Source organism: Acanthochromis polyacanthus, chromosome 7 (assembly GCF_021347895.1).
Source record: "Acanthochromis polyacanthus isolate Apoly-LR-REF ecotype Palm Island chromosome 7, KAUST_Apoly_ChrSc, whole genome shotgun sequence".
Classification (NCBI taxonomy): Eukaryota; Metazoa; Chordata; class Actinopteri; family Pomacentridae; genus Acanthochromis; species Acanthochromis polyacanthus.
Window position 1 is genome coordinate 14,202,558 of NC_067119.1, and position 19,786 is coordinate 14,222,343.

Consider the following 19,786-nt stretch of genomic DNA (forward strand, 5'->3'; position numbering starts at 1 on the left):
ATCTATGTATCTCTGTCTTTCTTTTTCTCTTCTACACAACTTTCCCTCCCTCTCTCCCTCTCTCGGCCAACAGCTTCATTGTCCGTGGGTCGGGGTGAACAATGTCGTCCCACATGGGGCCCCAGTGCGGTCCCAGCCGAGAAGGCAGGGAGCACCAGAGAACACCCATAACTCAATGTTTCAACTGGGCTGAGGGATAAAGGGAAGCCTCACACATGGCTGACTATGTGGGTCAGCCTTGGATCATTTGTAGAGGAGGAGGCCAGCAACTGGCACCAGAGTCCCCCACTGGGAGTGTGTATATGTGCGAGTGTGTGAATGAGTGAGTGGATGAGTGAATGAGTGTGTCGTGTCCCCTTGCAACCCAGTGGCGAGGCCTCACCCTCCCTCCTCCTCCGGTTCATCCCAGCCAACTATACCATGGGAAACCTGCTCGTCTCTCCGTCCCCACAGCCGCTTCCCTTCTCCGACCCCCCATCCTCTACGCGACCGCACCCTGATGCCTTTGTGAGCAGCGGGGACAAAACAGGGGGCTCTTTGGGGCCACCAATTAGTCCTCCCCCATGGGGTGACATGGCCGATGAATAGAGAGACCCCCAAACCGTCCACGCATATAATCTCAGCCTTCCCTTTAGAGGCTGCACTGTCATCGCCACACAGATTCAACCTTGTTTTCAGAGAGGTCTTCGTGATTTAAAAGCACGGCCCGCTGGTCAAAAAAAAGAAAAAAGAAGTGAGCATCCGGATGCCAGAGAGTCAGTTTGTCAAGAGAATAGGATGGAACTTGTTCTTCTCACTGTGTGCTCATCCTGGAAGCCACACAAGGGTGGCTTTGGGAGGGAAAGCAGAGGAGTGGAGGGGGGTTAAAAGAAGGTGAATTTTTCTCATCAATCACCAAGTGACATAAGCAACAATAGTAACTTGGAATCCATTACCAAAACAAACAAAGACATAGCAGGAGAGTCTGCAGCAGGAACCTCAGACGGAGACACAGACTATGTAAACTAAAGTGGTGATTGAGTGGGCGCAGGGGGAACTTCTGAATGAACAATCAGATTGCTGGTGAACCAAAACCCATGTCAGAGCGTCAAGATGTCTCAATAGTGGCATTATCACTTCAACGAGCTCCTCCTCCACGCTGTTTATTGGTACCGGATTAGCGTTGAAGGGAATGGAAAGAGGTTTTTAGAGCCATCTAATGATATTCATTTCAATATCTGAATATGTAGACAAGTCCTCTCTTTCTGGATATTGAAATTTCATGAGTCAAAATTATCCATTGTAACTTCAGCTCAAGAGGATTTTGTCTAAATTACTTTGCCTGTGTCTTTCACTTATCTTAACATTCATACATCCCTTAAGTCTCCTTGTCTCTTTGAAAACAGTTAGATTGTATTGACTTTTAGACCGAGTTCAAACAGAGAGGAGTGTGAATGCGAGACATTTGTGGACATGAGTTTCCTCCAGCAATCCATACTCACCCTCTTATCCAGTGAAGTGAGTCCTGACAGGCCAGGACAAGTGAGGTTTGCACAGCGACCTCGTGTATGATCAAACAGTTTTTCAAAAACATTGGAAAGTCAAGCATTATTGTGACATAATTTATAATCCTGTGTGAGATAATCTTGTGTGAAATTGTGCTAGATCTTTCCTAAAACAGAATTCATTTCACTGTGCAGCCTATTTAGCATAGAAACAACTTCAAATCCCAAGAACTGCAGAGGTTTATTGAATACAGAAAATGTAAAAAGTCACACTTCAGTTAAACGATCCACTCCAAAAAGTCATTTGATTCAAAAAAGAAAAAAAAAGTAAGCAAAAGCTTCTCTCTGAACACAGGAAAACCTGCAAAATATCTAGTCTCAGAGAGAGGCATGGGCTCTTTGTTCTTCATCAGCAGCAATAGTGCTCCATCAGGCTATTTAATGCTTGGCTGGAGAGTCAGGCAGCATTTTATCTTTGTTTCAGTTCACATACCTGAGGAATACTTTTCTATTCCCAAATATTAGACAGAGCAAGGGTCTCAGGATTTATAATTTAAAGACTAAGGCTCACAGTCTCAGTGTAGCAAACACAAAACAGAAACATCTGCTGAGGTCCAGGGTGTTGTGCCATGAGGCCGACGGTGTCACTTAAAGCATTTTCAACCGTGTCTTCTCTCACACTGATATTTTATTACCTCACAGTATAGCCGGTATGCCATCTGAAGGTGAAAGCTGCAGGCTAGAGATGCTTTGTGGGCTCTCACAGAGAGCAGGGGGGCGCAGGAGGGCTGCTAGGCAATAGATCAATGACTCCGTGTTCCCACTGAGAGATATAGGAAGTACAGGGGCAAGCAGCAGCCGGTGCCTTAAAATAGCTCCACCGATTGGAGCTCAGCTTTAACCCAAATAATGGGGAGGCTGACCAAGGTCTACGGAGGTCTGTACATTTTTGATTAGCTCATAACCTCTGGATAGAAAGGAGAAGAAGAGAGATTTCTTACTGAGGACATAGAAAAATGGGGCAGGGTTGATTGTCTGAGGCCTCACCAGTCTTTTTGGAGATGCTGTTTTGGTTTAAGTGAAAGATCAGAGTGTAAGGTGGCAATACAGCCCACGCACAACAAGTCCATGAGTGTGTGCTGGGAGACCATGCATGTGTGGCATCATCCATCACATCTGTCAGATTAGACCTACCTAGTAATGGCTTCAGGGGAATGCCAGACAGTCGAACGCCCACTTTCTCACACACACACACAACACACATCTGTCTGTTTAACACTTTGTGTGCTTTAGAAAAAGAAACTGCTTGACACTGAAAATGAAAGCTCGGACAAATAAAGTATCAACAGATTCCATGATGAATCCTGGTGCAGCCCAAGCTGAGTACACATTAAGATAAGATTGAACTTTAATGATCTCAGTGGGCACATTATTAACTCCAGAAAAACACTAATGACTCGTTACAAAATTGCTTTCACTGAAGTATGTATTTAGTTCATTCATTTGCTTCCATCAGGACAGAGGTTTTACCTTCTTAGAGGTGGTTATAGCCTGTTAATCGTTTTAGGTGCATCAGGTGACACACATGTTTACACACACACATATACACACACATATATATATATATATATATATATATATATATATATAAAATAGTGAAATGAAAAACCAAAAAAAACAACACTACTTTTTTTGTTCCCTGTTCTACATTAGGTCTACATTCACATGACCATGTTCTAACCACAAATGATTTCCTCAGGCAAAGAAGATAAGTTGAGGAAATCATTTGTGGTTAAAGTGATATCAATAAGGAACTACATGGCAGCATGCAGCATTATTTCATTCCTGTGTGCTTCTTATTCTCTCCTGATCCTCAACAGCAGTGCTGCATACTCACATGCAGCTTTTACTCATTGCTGTATTTTCTATATTTACTGATATTGATTGCTTTCTGTGAGCCATATTTCCCCTTGAGGCCATTAAAGCTTTTTTCTACTCTACCACACCTAAAACCATTATGCTATCTAGGTGAAGAAATCCCTATTTTGCAAAAAAAAGAAAATATTTCCAAATAAGTTTCCCTGCAATTTCACAACATCTTTTTTTTCCAAGTGTTATCTTAATGTGGTTTAATGAGAAAAGACAAGACTCAGCTTTTCCCTGACCCAGAATATAAAACAGCGGATCAGCATGCAATAAATAGGCAAACCATAAATGGAACCATAAATAAAAACGAAGTAAATAATTAGAAAGATGATGATTCTGGACAAGTTGGCTCATTAGTAAAGGGGACTTCAGAGGAATCCATCTCATTGTGCTGCGCGCTCACCAATAAGACTTTTCCTGTCGACTAAACAGATTCCAGTGGAGAGCTGCCTCTGCCATAATGAAGCATCCTCTCTTTTCCCTCTGTCTCTATCAATTTCTCTTTTCTGGTTTTGCCCCCCTACTGCTCTGTCCGTTTCTCCCAGCCTCCCTCTTCCTCTGTTTCTTTCTGCACTCCCACCCTCTTCTGCCTTCCCCCTCCGCCTTCGCTCGCCATTCTCAGGGTCAATTAAGCTACAGTAACTAAACAGCAGTGCACCCTGTCACATTCCATCCAGTCCTCCTCACTGAGTGACTACAAGTTTCAGTAAAACAAACGGGCTTTGAAGGAACCCGCTTAAGCAGCTATTACCATATGAACAACTCACTTCCTACCGCACAATGAGCTACCTTGACAGACCTTCTCTGGCCTCAGGCTGTCCTTCGTGAAACCGTGTTATTAATGGGGTATAAAGAAGGGTCTGTGTGCAGGTTGTCTGCCCCATTTCGCCTCCACTGCTCCGGCCCACTGGCTCTGCTTTCCCAGCGTTGCAATATTTACTTCACGAGGGGTCACACCGCAGCAGCAAAGACGCCCGCTCGCGCACACCTAAACACACAAGCTCGCAGCAGGGGTGGGCAAAAGTACAGAGAACACGAAACATGAAACAAAAACTTTGATGTACACTCACTCGCACACATGTTCGCACAAAAACATGCACACACTTTCAACTACAAGAGCACCATACTGTGCACTTGGGAGGCCAACCTCCACCAAAGGCAGATCTATTTCTCTTCTCCTCATCCACCTCCTCCTCACAGAAACACTGCAAACGTTACAGCACTGTGTGTCAACAACTGACATCTTTAAGACCGAAGAAAACAGGCTCCTCTCGTGTGTTTTCTATAGTTTAAAGTCATTACAGACATTTTTTTTTCTTTAAATAAATTGCTTGGTTTTGCTACTCTTTCTAATCACTGCATCAACATTTCCATTTACTTTTCAAAAGAATCAGTGGAAGTTGGATCTGGTCTTGGAAAAATGTTCTTATAAACAAGAAGAAAAGAAAAGAGAGACACTAAATCATAATCAACAAAAGCCAAATGAAACATGTCAGTTCTCAGTTTCATTGGAGACTGCAGTGCGAATCCTACCCAGCAAAAAGTACCGCTACTTACTAAATTTTCTCATCTTCTTTTACGAGAGCAACGTAAGATGTGAGTAATATTTCAGAATCTACCTGAGGTATCTAAGGTAGATCACCTTTTCTCGTGACCTGATACTTTCCTCTCCATCTCTATACGTGAGAGAACAAACCTGCCACATTCAAAAGCAAACAGCCATATTGACTGAAACAGAATAAGGGGGAAATATCATATGGTTCGGTGGAGCACTCAACACGAGTTTGCTTGTCTTATCAACACATTTGATCTGTTTAGGGGAGGAAGCTTTGTTGAATAGCTCTTTGTGATCGACCACTACAGCTTATAGCTTACATCCTCGGCCTGCAGGGTGGGTGGGCAGAAACGCAATCAGATAAGCTCGATTGACCACACGGCGACACTCATTGGAATCATGTTCTCCTCTGTTTGAACATAACAAACCAGATCTATTATACGTTTCAATACAGGAAATAGAACACATCCTACAATCAGATCTACCATCATCACTGTGACAGGTTTTTTTCCTCTGGCACCACAAATAAAAACGGGTGAAATTTTACATTCACCACACTGCCAAAATGTGGAATTGAGGCAATATTTGTGCTGTTAGAAACCATGACTCAGTGCTCTTAGTTTGGCCTCACTCTGATGTTCACATTCATGAACATATTGTAACTGAAAGAAATTGGAAACAACAGATGGTGTGACAAAGTGTTATATTATGCAGCAATATTGTAACATACCTTGTTTTAGTGCTCCCAGTTGAGTTGTAGTGAGCGACGGTGCCAAAAACAATCAAGCAAGAGAAATCCAGCATTTGTGCTTGAGTGCATGAGGTTTGCTCGACTCTCTGTGACTAAAGCATTAGATTGATTGTATTTCACATAAAACGCCTACATCCTGAGTGAGAAATATGATGAAATGTTCCTATAAAGTCAACGTTTCATTATTATATGATGGATATCGTGATTTAGGACAATTTCTGGAGATTAAACTTAGTTTCCATAATTAACAATCTGGTGGGTTTGTTTCAATTCATCACAACAATGGAAAAGTCCAATATGTCAACATAAAGTCCAAGGTGATGTCTGTATTTAACTATTTTGATATATATATGACACCGGTAATCCAAAAACTCAAACATGCGTCGATCACCACTATGATTCAAAGTAAACATCACATCATCATAACTTAGATGTCGAAACCAGCATTCAAAACAGTTGCATTTTTGCTCGACTGAACAACTAAAAATGGTTAATTATACGTTAAAATAGCTGCCACGTAGTTACCACTGGGTCACCTAACATCAATTCTTTCAGTTCTGTTCTACACATCCCAGCTGATCCCTTCCTCATCAGTAAATTGTGGTCTCGTGGGAAATCCAGTTTCTCATGGATCAGATCTTCATCTAACCACAAAGTCATCCGACTCCCAGCACATGACTGACCCATGGACATTCGATATACAGAATCCAACCTAAAACCCTGATAGCAGATACCAGGGAGGGACACATATGCCACCCAGCCCACAGCATAGCGTGTCTTTAACCTCAGGCAATGTTTCCCCTTGTGGATGTATGCACGACACTAAGAGGATATAACTAGAATACGTGTTTGCCTGTGTGGACATACCTCCATGCTTCAGTGTGCGTGACGCATTACCGTGTCTAAATTTTACGTACGGCATCTAGTATTTCCAGACAACTGCCATATCGCCATAAAGGTTTGTCAAAGGCTCGCTATCTCTCGTTCATGTTTGTTCATCAAACTCCACCATAAAACCCCTCAGAGGTGGATAAAGTTCCATCATCTGCCAGGTAATAAAATACACCATTTGTTCTCTTATACAAATGGCTGCAATACAGGTGCACTCCTCTCTCTGTCCATTTGAGAGATAGCAATCAGTTAAAAAGGTAACCAAAGCCTCCTCACTTGTTGGGTTTCCCCCTTTTCTCTGCTCCTCATTACACCCCGCTGTGAATAATATGTCCTTTTAGCTCTGTTTACTTGAGGCATATGGCAGGCCTACTGTAGTCAGCAAGCTGTTCCTATGACTAACCTTCCCACTATGGTTTTGTTACGGCACTCTTATGACCACATCTTATGACGATAATACTTAAGCACATTTAAACCATGAGCTGAACTCATGATATCAGTGGTTTTTTTTAAAAGGGGAAGGCAGCGGTCACCAGAAGAGGTAAGACACCAGGGCAAAAACAGTATTAATGCTTCTATTGATTACAGTCTCACCATCCACTTCTGCACCCGCCTTAGATGTAACACAATGCATCCCAGGGAATGAATAACCATTGCTAATGGCTATAAAAAGCTCCTGAGAATCGGCTAACATTCTAGCCACTAAAATCGATATCTCCCCCAACCACAATCTTTATTTAATCTCAATATAGTGGCACAAGGAATTAAGGATGAAAAGCAAATGAGAAATTGCTCAGTCAGAACAGAACGGGAGACCTTTTCGGATTATCCTAAATTGGCTGAAGTGCTGCCACTACATCTCAGTACCTATCCAAACTTTGCACGCTACAACGGCCTGTTAAATGTCTGAGACCGATTCATCCATTCTAGAAATCCACCCAGTTGCTATCCACTAAGGTACATTTGGATAAAAATAGCGTCAAGTCTTCCTCTGTTGTGTCAGACTGACTCCAATCATTTGCGGAGGATTCCAAATAACAATTAATTAATTAAAAGCATCTCCCCTGTGCTCACCCCTTCCATTTAGTTGATGCTGTAGTCACAGCCCAGGCAGTATTTACTATAGTAATTAGCCCGGTGTTACAAGCGTGGAAATCACCGTGATGAAGGAATAACTATCCGACTGCCTCCAGGGTGGGACAGGCAATGAGAGCACTCAAATAGAAAGTCATGCCTTATTATGCAAGTGGTGGAGGTAAGAAATATGGCCTCCCCAGGTAATTGAGGCCATGCTTCTTACAGACAATCACCCTGAGCAAGACTGTGATGCTGGCGTAAAGTGGAAGTGAAAATAACTGGAACCCTGCAGGACTCTGCCCTCTGTAATCAGCATATCTCATGGGCAAGAACAGAATATGAACTATTCAAATGTTAAGAAACAGGGGATTTTAAGCAGGTCACACTATCGGAAAGTCAGCTGCCTCTGTAGACGTTAAACATGTTTGTGCTTGGTGCTAAAATGGTACCACATGGTAAATATGTGCAACTAGAGTCTCAACTATCTACTGAATTCTACTATGGGATGTATAACAAAACCTTTATTCCTCTGCTGTCACAGGTTTATTGGCTTTAGGTCTTGCTTGTCTATGTTCCTTTGTGCACGCTTATGTGTGTGCATGTGACGACATGCATGAGACAGTAAACACAAATGATCCAGTTATTAGTAACTACATCCTCATTCTTCACTGTGTTGTAATCACATTAAATATCTTTGTTTGAGTAGTCTGTGTAAACTGTGACTGTTCATTTACCACAGTCTGGGTCACCCAGAGTGAGATAGCTTCACTAACACACATACACACACACAAACACATATAGACAAACACACTTGCAAGCACGCCCTAAGTCCTTCACCTGTTAATGTGTGAAACAAATGACTGCTGCAGCGGCGCCACAGTGAACACACCACCATGTCCCATCTTATCAGCTGGCTGCATGAAAAGCTGTTTGTTCTAGATAGAGTCTGCAACAATCAACCCGTCTGCTAGAGGGAATTCAGCTGGCCCTGGATGACTGCTCCTCACAGGACTGAACAGAGAAGCAAATCCAGCACAGCACAGGGGAAGGATGAAGATCAAAGTCAGGTACAGACTGAATGACAACAATAGGCCTACACCGCAGGATCAGCTCAACGCTCCAAACTCCCAATCTTATCTAGGTCAGAGCTACACCTCCAAAGAGCTCATCCCACCTCCTTTCCTTGCTGTCTGATTTCTTTGTTGTCATGTGTGGTGATGTAACACACTGTAATTTTGCAGTGTAAACTCAAGATGGAGACCAGGTAGTAGAGCCACAAGATTCCTGTCTGAAAACACAGGGATGCAAAATTGCTTTTTCTAATAACTGAGCCACTCCATCATCAAAAAATAAAAAAATGCTCCAAAACTTTTGTGGTTTTCTCATTCCTAATGTAATTAACCTTTCAAGACAAGTTTAACATAAGCTTAAATTTTGGTTAAGGGCACTAGAGTCCTCTTATATAGAGATAAGTTTAGAAAAACATCACTTAAAGGCAAAAAAAATGGTGCACAAAGTTGGAAAAAGAACCATTCTCCATTAGTAAAAACCCAGCTATCTCACGTAAATGATTAACAGATAGTGGATCTAGATGGCCTCACCTGCCACCCAGTGTTCCTATCTAGTTACCAGGCTAACATTACTAGACTAGCTAGCATTACTGGATTACATCCAGGAAGGAGGAAGAAAGGGAGGGAGGAACACAGAAACTGAAGAGGTGGGTGACTAATGAATTGGCTGTCTTCTGTTTTTCCTACCTGTCGAACAGATGAGCACAGCAATTTAAAGACTTTCCGCAAACAGGATTTGATACTGAGAAAACACACAGATTCTAATAATCTTCAAAAAACAGAAATAATTCTCCATGATGATCTCTGACCAGTTTTGACTCATCAAACTCTCTTCAGAGGAGCTGGGCGCTTGGCCATACCGCCTCACTCCGGATTCCAAACTCAATTAAATAATCAAGGGTTCAATTGGCGTACAATGCCACAATCAATAAACAGAAGATTTGTCAGTTATGTGGATGAAATTAAACAGATCCCCGCATGAAAAAAACAAAACAAAGAATTTATCACCGAAACAGATGAAATGATCCCAGATTAGCAGAGGATGGGAGTAGATCAAAAGACGCAGCGTTTCAGTATGCAGCTGCTGCACTGCCCAATCAAACCAAACTACTCAGAGACCAAAACAGGCCTCATTGCAGAATTCTCAGTCTCTACACAGACACAAATTATGCAAGTGTGCATACATACACAAAGAAGAGCTCAAAATGCGTGCACATACCTTCGCACACCTTCACAAACCCAAAAGCAATCACCTTGTGAATAATCCAGTCAGCAAACCCTAACAGGTTTAGAAAAGCAAGGAGGCTTTTTAACAAATAACGTAAAAAAAAAAAAAAAAAGCCCCCTCCCTCCCCTAGTAGACTGTGATGAATGAATCAACCCAAGCATGCTGTGAACATTATCAGAGTGGGGGATGAATGAATACATTATCATGCAGGGCACAACTTCTCTTTTCCTGCCTCACAGCTTGTCTGTCTTCCTGCCTATCAACCTGCTTGCCTGATTACCTGCCCACATACAGAGCACCTTTTGTCCAGATTAAAGGGAGATGGTTGGGGCAGGGTGAAATATTATTTCTTTTCACAAGAATTCATCTTGAAGAGGGAGATGCATTGAGTTTCTTTGCTCTGGGTGCCTCAAAGCTCCACTGCCTGCCTCCTGTGCAAACTGTCCGGCCTCTTTCTATTACCCTCTTTGACAGCCTGTCTTCCTCGCTACCTGTCTTCTTAAATAACCCAGTTACCTCAGAGTCTCTGTGCATTCCTCCGTGTATCCTAAACCTACTGGATATCTGCATAGCTGTTGGACTGACACATTTGTCTCCGTCCCTAAATGTTCCTCGGGACTCCGAGAAATGGCATTTCTAACTAATTTGCACAAATATGTTTTGTAAAATCTGCCGATACTTGAACTACATTCATATAAAGGGGAAACATGAATGCAAACTGAGTGTATCTATAGTGAATCTTGGCAAATAAAGCATTATTTGTGGAATAATGTGATATGAAAGTATTATTTGCTTTCTCCAGCAGCCAGCAGACTGGAAACAAGGAAAGTAGACCAAATATGAAAGCAGCACCTCCTACGGCTTACACATTATATCATGTTTGTTTAATCTGTTTAATCTGAACAAAAAAGTAAAGTGTTTGACAGGTGCAACTTAGTTACTCCTCTTGGCCATGGAAACACAATGTACTGCATTTGTACTTAAGTTTTTGTAGATATTAAATAAATTTTGTTACCTTAGAGCTACTCTAGCTGCTCTCACCATTTCCTGTACTTGTGCTAACTCGTTTGATGTATCTTCATGTTTACTGCATAAACATAAGAGTGGTCTTTTTTTTTTAATCTGACTATTAACAAGAAAGCAAATTAACACATTTCCCAAAGTCTTGAACTACTACTTTACCACACTTAATTACATTTAGGCATCTTGGACTTGGTTCCAGCTGATGAGTTGAGCATGCTTACACTAAGTCATTTAGGAGCCTAAACCTAACAACACATGAACGTTTCACCTTGACCTTCTTTCTGTAACTCCCGTGCAGTACAAGAATGCCAGTTTTCTTGGGGTTGCCAAACAATGCCAGTAAATATAATTTAGGCAGCAATTCTTCCACAGCCTATTCGAGTGGAGATAGGGTTGCCTTCCTACCTGTCTGTCTATCTGCCTGCTAGTCTCCTCATTTGCCTATCAGGTTTTCTTCCTCCCGGTGTCAGCTCAGGCTGCTGTCACACCATACATTTAATCAGTCCGGCAGCCCTGACTATACAGAGCAGCCTCCCTGTGCTGACTGAACCGTGTGTGTGTGTGTGTGTGTGTGTGTGTGTGTGTGTGTGTGTGTGTGTGTGTGTGTGTGTGTGTGTGTGTGTGTGTGTGTGTGTGTGTGTGTGTGTGTGTGTGTGATGCAAGTGCGCCTTTGTGAGGCCTCCACTCAGCAGAGTGATGATAAGTACTCCCAGCCCAGCACTCTGCATGAGCTGATGGACAGACAGGCCAAGAACACTGGGAGCCTTGTGGTTGGGCGTGTGTGCATGTGTGTGTGTGTATTTCTGTGCATGCGTGTGTTGTGGTGAAAAGAAGGAAGGCAGCGGCTGAGGACTGGAGTGTGTGTATGCCTGTGTGAGCCTGTGTGTCTTCTTTCACCAGCCACGCCACCAGGCCATGCCACATGGCTGCAATTTGTTCATTAGCTACGTAATAAATGTACACACACACACACACACACACACACACACACACACAGAGGTAATATTGTTCAGAGTTCTGCCTGATTGGATTCTGAAATAGAGGACCCTCCGGGGAATCACTTGTAGTCTGCCAACCACTGTGACCGGGAGAAGAAGACTGCTTTCTTGGTTGAGACAAACTCTGAAGCAACACATGCTGTCTGCGTTTTTCTGTTTGCTCCAAACATTGTTGATATCAACGATCAGATAAAGTTGATTGCATAAGGTTTGGGATTTTTTTTAAGCAACTAATATCCACATCTTTATTTTGATTTCATGTTTATTTGCCAGCGAAAACCACGGGTCATTGTAGATTTAGCAGGCATCTGGAAAAAATGAATATTCACCCAGGGCCAATTACAAAAAAATCTATGCTGATGAGTGTGTCAGATGAGCTTGGGATGGCTGTTAAAAATTACCTGCTGTCTAGGATATCAGTTGAGCTTGTCCTGCCAGGCTTCAGGCCAGCTAATACGCGTATGCATCAGGAGGTAGTAAGCAATCTAAGATCATGTCTAAGGATATTCCTGCTGGCAGATAATTTGAACAGAAATGTTGATGTGGAGAAGATCCAGAGACATGGGTAATAAACTAAATCTGTCCAGCCTCGTTTGGCCCACGCGTGGAAACCAGCAGTGGGGCTTCGGAGAAGCTGCTGCTTGTTCCACATTCAGTGAGGCTTACAGCCTCTGGGAGAGTATGACTGCTGCTCTGCCGTGAGCATACAGATCACCTTACACACTGGCTTTCCTCTGCTTTGATGACTGATGCACACACACACACACGCACACAAATGCACATCCACACATACACAGCCACGCATGCCTGACTCCACAGGGGCTTTTAAATGTCTGATTTGCACACACACACACCTTTACCCCATCCCCCACCTGGATTAATTCACCTGCTGCACCTGAGAATGCGCCCGCTATGATGTCACCTGCAATCCCATCACTTCAAAGGCACAAAAGCACCACAGTGCCATCAGCACAAAGAGCAAACGCACCCTCTCACTTCTTCCTTTGTCCCTCTGTCTCCTAATGGTAATTCCCCTGCAGAAAGTCCATACATGGTGAAAGGAGAATTGCACAGTGCACTCCACAATCAGGTATTCTAGGGTTTCTGCCCATTGGCACCCATTTCGTGCTCCACTGTAACAATGACAAGCCTTCTTTATACCTCTTCAATCTCACCGACATGAAAGAAACCACCATGGTGGTGGAGTTCAGTGCACTTAAAAATGTGTCTTGTGCTTGTATGAGTAAGTCTATGTGTAATTGTGTACACACGTTTGAGCGAGAGGTGGTAGTATGAAGTTAGAATCCCACGATTACAGCGCTGCCAGTCATCTGCTCTCCAACAGCTCCCACTGGAAATGCTCACAAGCAGTGTATGATGTGATGAGACAAGGTGATAATACAACCACCACATTAGTGCATGGTTTGCCATTAAAAGAACCAAATGAGACTATGAGGTCATTTGGGAGGTACAGAGCCTACAGCCAAAACAAGAACCACTTCTGTGAAAGTAACAGCGCATGTTCAGTGTTCCTTGTGAGGAGAGAAAATCTAAACGTGGAGAGAAAGTAAAGAAAACAGGAAAAGGAAGAACGACTGTAAGACAGGCCGACAATTACAGTGAGACAAGGCTTGATAGCGAGAGAGGCATCACCTGCTTTGGAAATTTCCACAGTGGTCGATCTCTGCAATAATCCATCATTGAATAACATGAATTCAGCCTGATTTACCATCAAAACATCCAACTAAGCATGAAACAGGAGGCCCTATAGCTCATCTTCCATCTCAGCTCGGCGGAAGGTCTTTCCGTTGTAAATCAAGGTGAAATAACAGAGTTCGATGCACTGTAACACACTGGAGAAGCAACAACCCCATGAGCATGCTATTCACAAGATGATGCCTACTGTGAAAATATTCTTCTGCTCTCTTTCGGAAGGAGGGAGCAGAGCGATGGAAGGAGTTTATGTATGTGTGTGAGAGGGACTGAAAAGATGCATGCACAGAAGGAGACAGAGGATTTACTGCTGAGATAAAAATGGAATCCATTTTGGTTCTTGAAACACTCATCCACAGCGTGAGGACCTGCTCGCTGTGTTAGGCTGCCATTGCGCTTTGAGTCACTTCCCATCTTTCCTTCTCTGCTCTGTTTCAATTGTTCCGCCTTACGTTTCTCATATCATTTCCTCTTTCCTCCATAGTCACACCTACTTCCTTTCCTTCCCTCCTCTCTCCTCCTCTTCTTCCTCTCACTTTTCCTCTCTCTAGGCAGCCAGGCACCCCAACACTGTCTCAGGTCCTGAAACTATGGCAACGGAATGAGAGAGCAAGCGCTCTCTATGATTAATAGATGAGAGATGCAGTGCCAATCGCTGGGGCCTGGGGAGGAGGGACAGATGCACTCGAACAACGCCACGCAAACATGCACACATAGTCACAGAGAGTGCACACAGCAAGTGCACACTCAAAGCCCCCTACCATTAGCCACCCTCCGAGCTTTGTGGTAGTGCAAACACAGAAAATGGGAAAGGGTCTGACATGTACGTCACATGGAGACACATCAGCAGAGTGAGGGTTAAAGAAGCAAATGAAGAGGCGGCACAGTTTTCCTGATGCTTCACATCCATATGACGCACACTTCCTTACTGTCTCCCAACAAGCAAACTAACCACAGAAATAACCACAGCCACAGCGGCGGATGTGGCCCCTAATGAGTCTTAACAGACCGCGGTCGTCTTCGTGACTCACAGCTGGCGTCTCTTACCTGTAAAAGCACAACAACAGCGCGGGAGCGAGGACATCAGATATTAACACCGTGTACCGTGATTTACATCATTTGATCTGTAGAACAAGACTTTTGCTCTTTTCAAGGCCAGTCATCCATCCATCTCCCAGGCAGCCACACAAAGCCCTGCTGCTTTTGGATTATCCCTTCAAATGCATTTCCTTTCCATTCCATTTGAGTAATGAGAGGACACCCAAGTCAGCTGTGACAAAGGCATTACTACATACTAATGCTGCATGCACTAAGCATTTGAAAAATATTCATGGGGGGAAACCTGGTGCTACAGTTTGATTTGAAATGTTTCTGTAGATGGCTTCCCGTTTAGCATGCATGCAGCAAAGTTTGGCTCCTCAACAGTCTTCTCCTTGATGGGTTGGCTATCACTTTCTAATTCACTTAATTTCTAACAACAAAGCCTTGCCAAGGACCAACAGCCAAAACACCAACAGACACTCACTCGGTTCTTCATGCCTCTGGCTCTTTTGGCATACAGTGAACAACACGCTCAATCAATTATGCTAATGTCATGAGTATGAAGAGTGTTTAACAAATGGATGGTTAATTCAGTGGATGCACTGACGAGTCATTTTTACGGAGCCACAAGGGTTAAGGCGAGGTGGGAGAAAGCAGCCAGTTAGAACAACACAAAAAAACTTGGAAACTCTATGCGTGTGTGTGTGTGTGTGTGTGTTGTGTGAAAGACAAAGACAACAGGAACAACAAGCTGAAGCAAGTGATCACTGAGTGATTACATTCTCAATGAGCCATGCTATGACTACAGCAGACGGGACTGGACTGCAAGGTGATATATAATAAGTGCCTATAGTACACTGATTATCATTTATCATGTCCTTTAAACAGTGGCCAATATGTCCCAACTTAACTAGAAAGGATGAGGTACCGAGTAATTATACTTCTGTCTCTTAAGAAAATCAAATATACAAACAAAGGAGATGAATGCAAATTTAGACATAGGTCTACCACCTCTTCTGATAATGCTATTCGGTACATTTTCTTTGATAAAAATGAAAGGCATTTATCAAATAATGAGTTCAGCTTCAGAGGGTCACAGAAATCATAGCCAACGAAAATGAGAGAGATGAAGCGGCAGAAGGTTAAGTAGAAAAATGTTTATACAGAGGCGGAGTTGTGTAATTTGTTACAGCAGGTTAGAATATCTTCCTGTTTCTTTTTTTTTTCCACCTTCTGAATCACAGCAGACTCCCACTGAATCTGCACAGAGAGCCAACTTGTGTACAGCTAAAATCAGCAAATATTCCATCTAACATCTGAGACGGACAGTTCCATTAAAATACAATGTTCTCTGATTATGCTGACCTGTATTTATAAGACAAAATGCGCTACAACACAAACTCATGATTATTCCTTTTTTTTCCACCCCTGTTTTCCACTACTACAGGAGGTTTGTCATTTTATATTAAGGCAGGGTAACTGAAGCAGCAGCAATTTAGAAAGATGCGGAAGCTGGGAAATGGGTTAAGCATCAATAAATCACGTTCAGATGAGTGAGATGGGTTTGATGCTTACTTGTACTCTAATTGTTTCAAAAAAAACACAGCCCACACACCAAGGACGTGCATTAATAAAACATGACTTTTATAAAATATGCATAAATACACACACTATTGAATGCTGGGTATTGACACCATCTGAATGAGGACCAGTGGTTAACAGCAGCTGACCGGTCCCATTGTTTATACTAGAAGGCCAATTCATTTGAAGAGGAGCAAAATCATTTATCAATTATTCAGAGCTGCTGTATTCAGGCTGCATCTGCACCTGTCCTTAACTGGCAAAGGTAAACACCAACTCTGTTTCTCCGTCTGCCTCACACACACACACACACACACACACACACACATACAGTGTGACAAATCCACATCAGTCACACACAATGCCATCCCCATTGCCATTGTTAGGGGATCGGCGGATCAAACGCTCCATGGAGCATTGCTCCAAATACAAGCAACAACTCTGGTTGCTCTGCCTGCATTCTGCCTCACCAGGAGGACAACAAGCAGGCTGCTGTCACAAAGGTAATCACGTTGTAATTCATGTATCAGCACCACAACATGTCAATGTATAACGTGTTAATAGCAGGATTAGCGCTCTGGCTTGTGGAGCTGTAGCCTACATGAAGCAGTATGGTGGGATTTAGAGCCTGAGCAACATCTCAAAAAATGCCTCCAGGACATTTGAATGGCTTGAGGCAAATGTTGTAGGAGGAGGAGCAGTAAAATGTTAAAACATTCTGCTATTTTATGTTTTAGACCTGTATGTAATCCCCAACACAGTGGGCAGAGAAGCACATAAGGTCACAGATGGAAAAAAATATGCGCAGATGCAACACATATTTCAAGAAAAACACATGAACCCAGACACCTCTTCCTCTCTATGTTGCTGTGAAATCCTTCCATCTTTTTCTTCCCTCTTTAAAGGCTAATCCTAGAATCATGCTACCAAAGCACCATGTGGTGCTGCTAAAAAAAAAAAAAAAAAATCAGCTGATGAGAGGCATATTTTGTTGTGTGCATCCAGTACTGCTTAGATCAAACCATTTTAATCATCTCCCTTGCACATTTTCTAATCTATAACCTACATTTAGAGTTTCCAAATCCTTTTTCCAGCTTTTCCTATCGCCTCTTGGGGGAGATCTTGGAGGAGAGGAGAGGAGAGGAGAGGAGAGGAGAGGAGAGGAGAGGAGAGGAGAGGAGAGGAGAGGGGCAACCACAGAGTAACTGGGTGTTGGCAGTCGGGTTGCTGGATGTGGTTAGTGAGGCCTTTATCTTTTCTCCAAGCTTGTTTAAGAAACAATGTGCAGCAGCACTTCATCTAATGGGAAACCCACTTCTGAAACCGGTGCTCCTGGTCAGACTTAAAAACATTTGATTTATCTTTTTGGACACGAGTGACCACACCACTGCTGGCTGGCAGCCTGAAACCCTTGAACACACCCTAAGTAATCTGCGTGTGCATGTGTGTGTGGGTGTGCGTGAAACAAGAGGGAGAAAAAGTGTCAGTCTGCAGAATAACTCAAGAACAATAAACATCTGAAAGTGAAATGACTGATTAATTCCCATCACATCTCTGCCATTCAGGTTTTACAGAAAGAATGAAAATAGGAGATTGTAAACAAGGGCTGCATCATTAACCTATCCCTGTAAACTGCTGTATGAATTACTACATTTTCAGTCATGTGAAAATAAATGGCAAATGAAAATCCCATCATGCACTGTAATAATGAAGCAGGCACTTGAGTGTTGTGCATTTTCAGAACAAATCAGGAATGAATATGATAATAAGTTCACGTAATTGTCCTGATTTTCTTTCTCTTTTTTTTGAATCTACAACTGGCAGCTGCGTGGATGTAGTTTTCCAACATCTTTGGAGAGGCTGGAAAAAAAGCACGGTCCAGTCCTGCAAGTTCCTACAAGCACATTTCTTATTTGCAATCCATCCAGCTGGGACTAGAATGATATACTGACAATGTTTTTGCTAATGTTTAAACTCAGTATTATCCTAAATAGGTCCTCTGAGTGTTGGACTTGTTTATTCCATATCGGCAAACAGCATAAGAGGGATTACGCACGAAAATATGGACTGTTTATATCGGTGGAAGGTCTATTATTGTAGTAGGGGAGCATCGCAGCTCTTGTGTGCGCTTAAAAATATCACTTTAAGGTTTTTAAGTTTTAAAATGCTTTTAGAAATACGAGAAAGCTCACTAAGTTGGTAAAGTAATCCCGTGAAGCTTGTGCACTTGTCGCCTGGCAGCCTGGAAAACAAGCCTCCGGGGTTGGAGAGAGAGCGACCGGTCCGGGCTCTAAGGCGCATAAAGTTTGACATAAACAAAGAAATCTTACCTTCAGCTCATGAATGGATATGCCTCGGAGTGGTTTCACAGCTCTTCCTTTTAGTAATCCATGAGATACGTCTCTCAGAGCAGTTCAGACGGGTGCTCGCTTCAGAATAACAATACGAGCGCTACTTTTCTCTTGCGCTTCTTTTTGTTACATGCCGCGCTCAAATCACACCTCTTCAAATCGGAATATCCATCGGGAATCCACACTTAGGGAGAGCAAAAAAAAAACGACGTTCTGGTTCTTAAACTCCTCTCAGGTAAACTGAACGGACGGAACCAAGGCGGGAGTCCCAGAACTAGCTACGGAGCTGAACGCAGTCCCTTCCACAAAAGCCGACGGTCATCCTATTTGGAGATGAAGCTTCTTACCAGACTGGAGCGGAGCGCAGCGAGCCCAGCTGTCACCCACCCGCTACACACACACTCTCACACATACACAGGGAGGAGCTACGTCTATGGAACGGGAGCTATTGTGTCAATGGGTGCCAGTTATGGACAACTGTATTTCTATTTTTACGCAGCGGCATTTCATAAGAATGCGCGTTGGAGAGGGAGAAAGCTTGCGCGCTATTAATAGTATCGACACTAGAAGAAAAGGGGCAACAACAAAAAACATATGAGGCGGGAATTTAGATAATTTTGAAGACATGTAGCATGCTCTACTTGCTCCGTGTCATGCAAACTGTCAGTTGTGATTTTGAAGAGACGATAAAGATGCGGGTTCTGTTTTGTGCCACCCGCATTGGAGCCGATGCGGATCGGGAATGTGATCAGGTTCAAAGCCTCTCTGGGTCTCAGGACCGCCCCTCCCTCCCTGGTGGTCCCTCCTGGTCCCCGGCTGGCACACTCACACACACAGACACACACACATACATACACACGCCCTGCAGTCGCCAGGTTTGTACAAATGAGCCCAGACTTTCTTTTTTTTTTCTTGGCCCTCATCTCATCAGAAGGGGCCATCAGGTAAAGTATGAGGACAACAGCAAAAGTTCAAGAAGTTGTTTAAAATTCATGGTACATTTACAATCTGATGTTAGTGATGCTTGCTCCACATGCCTTGTCCCAACACACACACGCTGCCTGAAACCAAGCCAAAATCAACAACAATTTGTGAGA

At 43.1% G+C, this 19,786-nt stretch overlaps 1 protein-coding gene across 1 annotated transcript in view; it reads right to left on the reverse strand.

The window, feature by feature from the left end:
* sema6a (sema domain, transmembrane domain (TM), and cytoplasmic domain, (semaphorin) 6A) overlaps nt 1-19,144 on the reverse strand; it is a 105,296-nt gene extending 86,152 nt beyond the window's left edge. Inside the window, 1 exon segment of the mRNA XM_051950477.1 lies at nt 18,669-19,144. The gene's annotated coding sequence lies outside the window, so the exon portion shown is untranslated.
* Between the last annotated feature and the right edge of the window lie 642 nt (nt 19,145-19,786).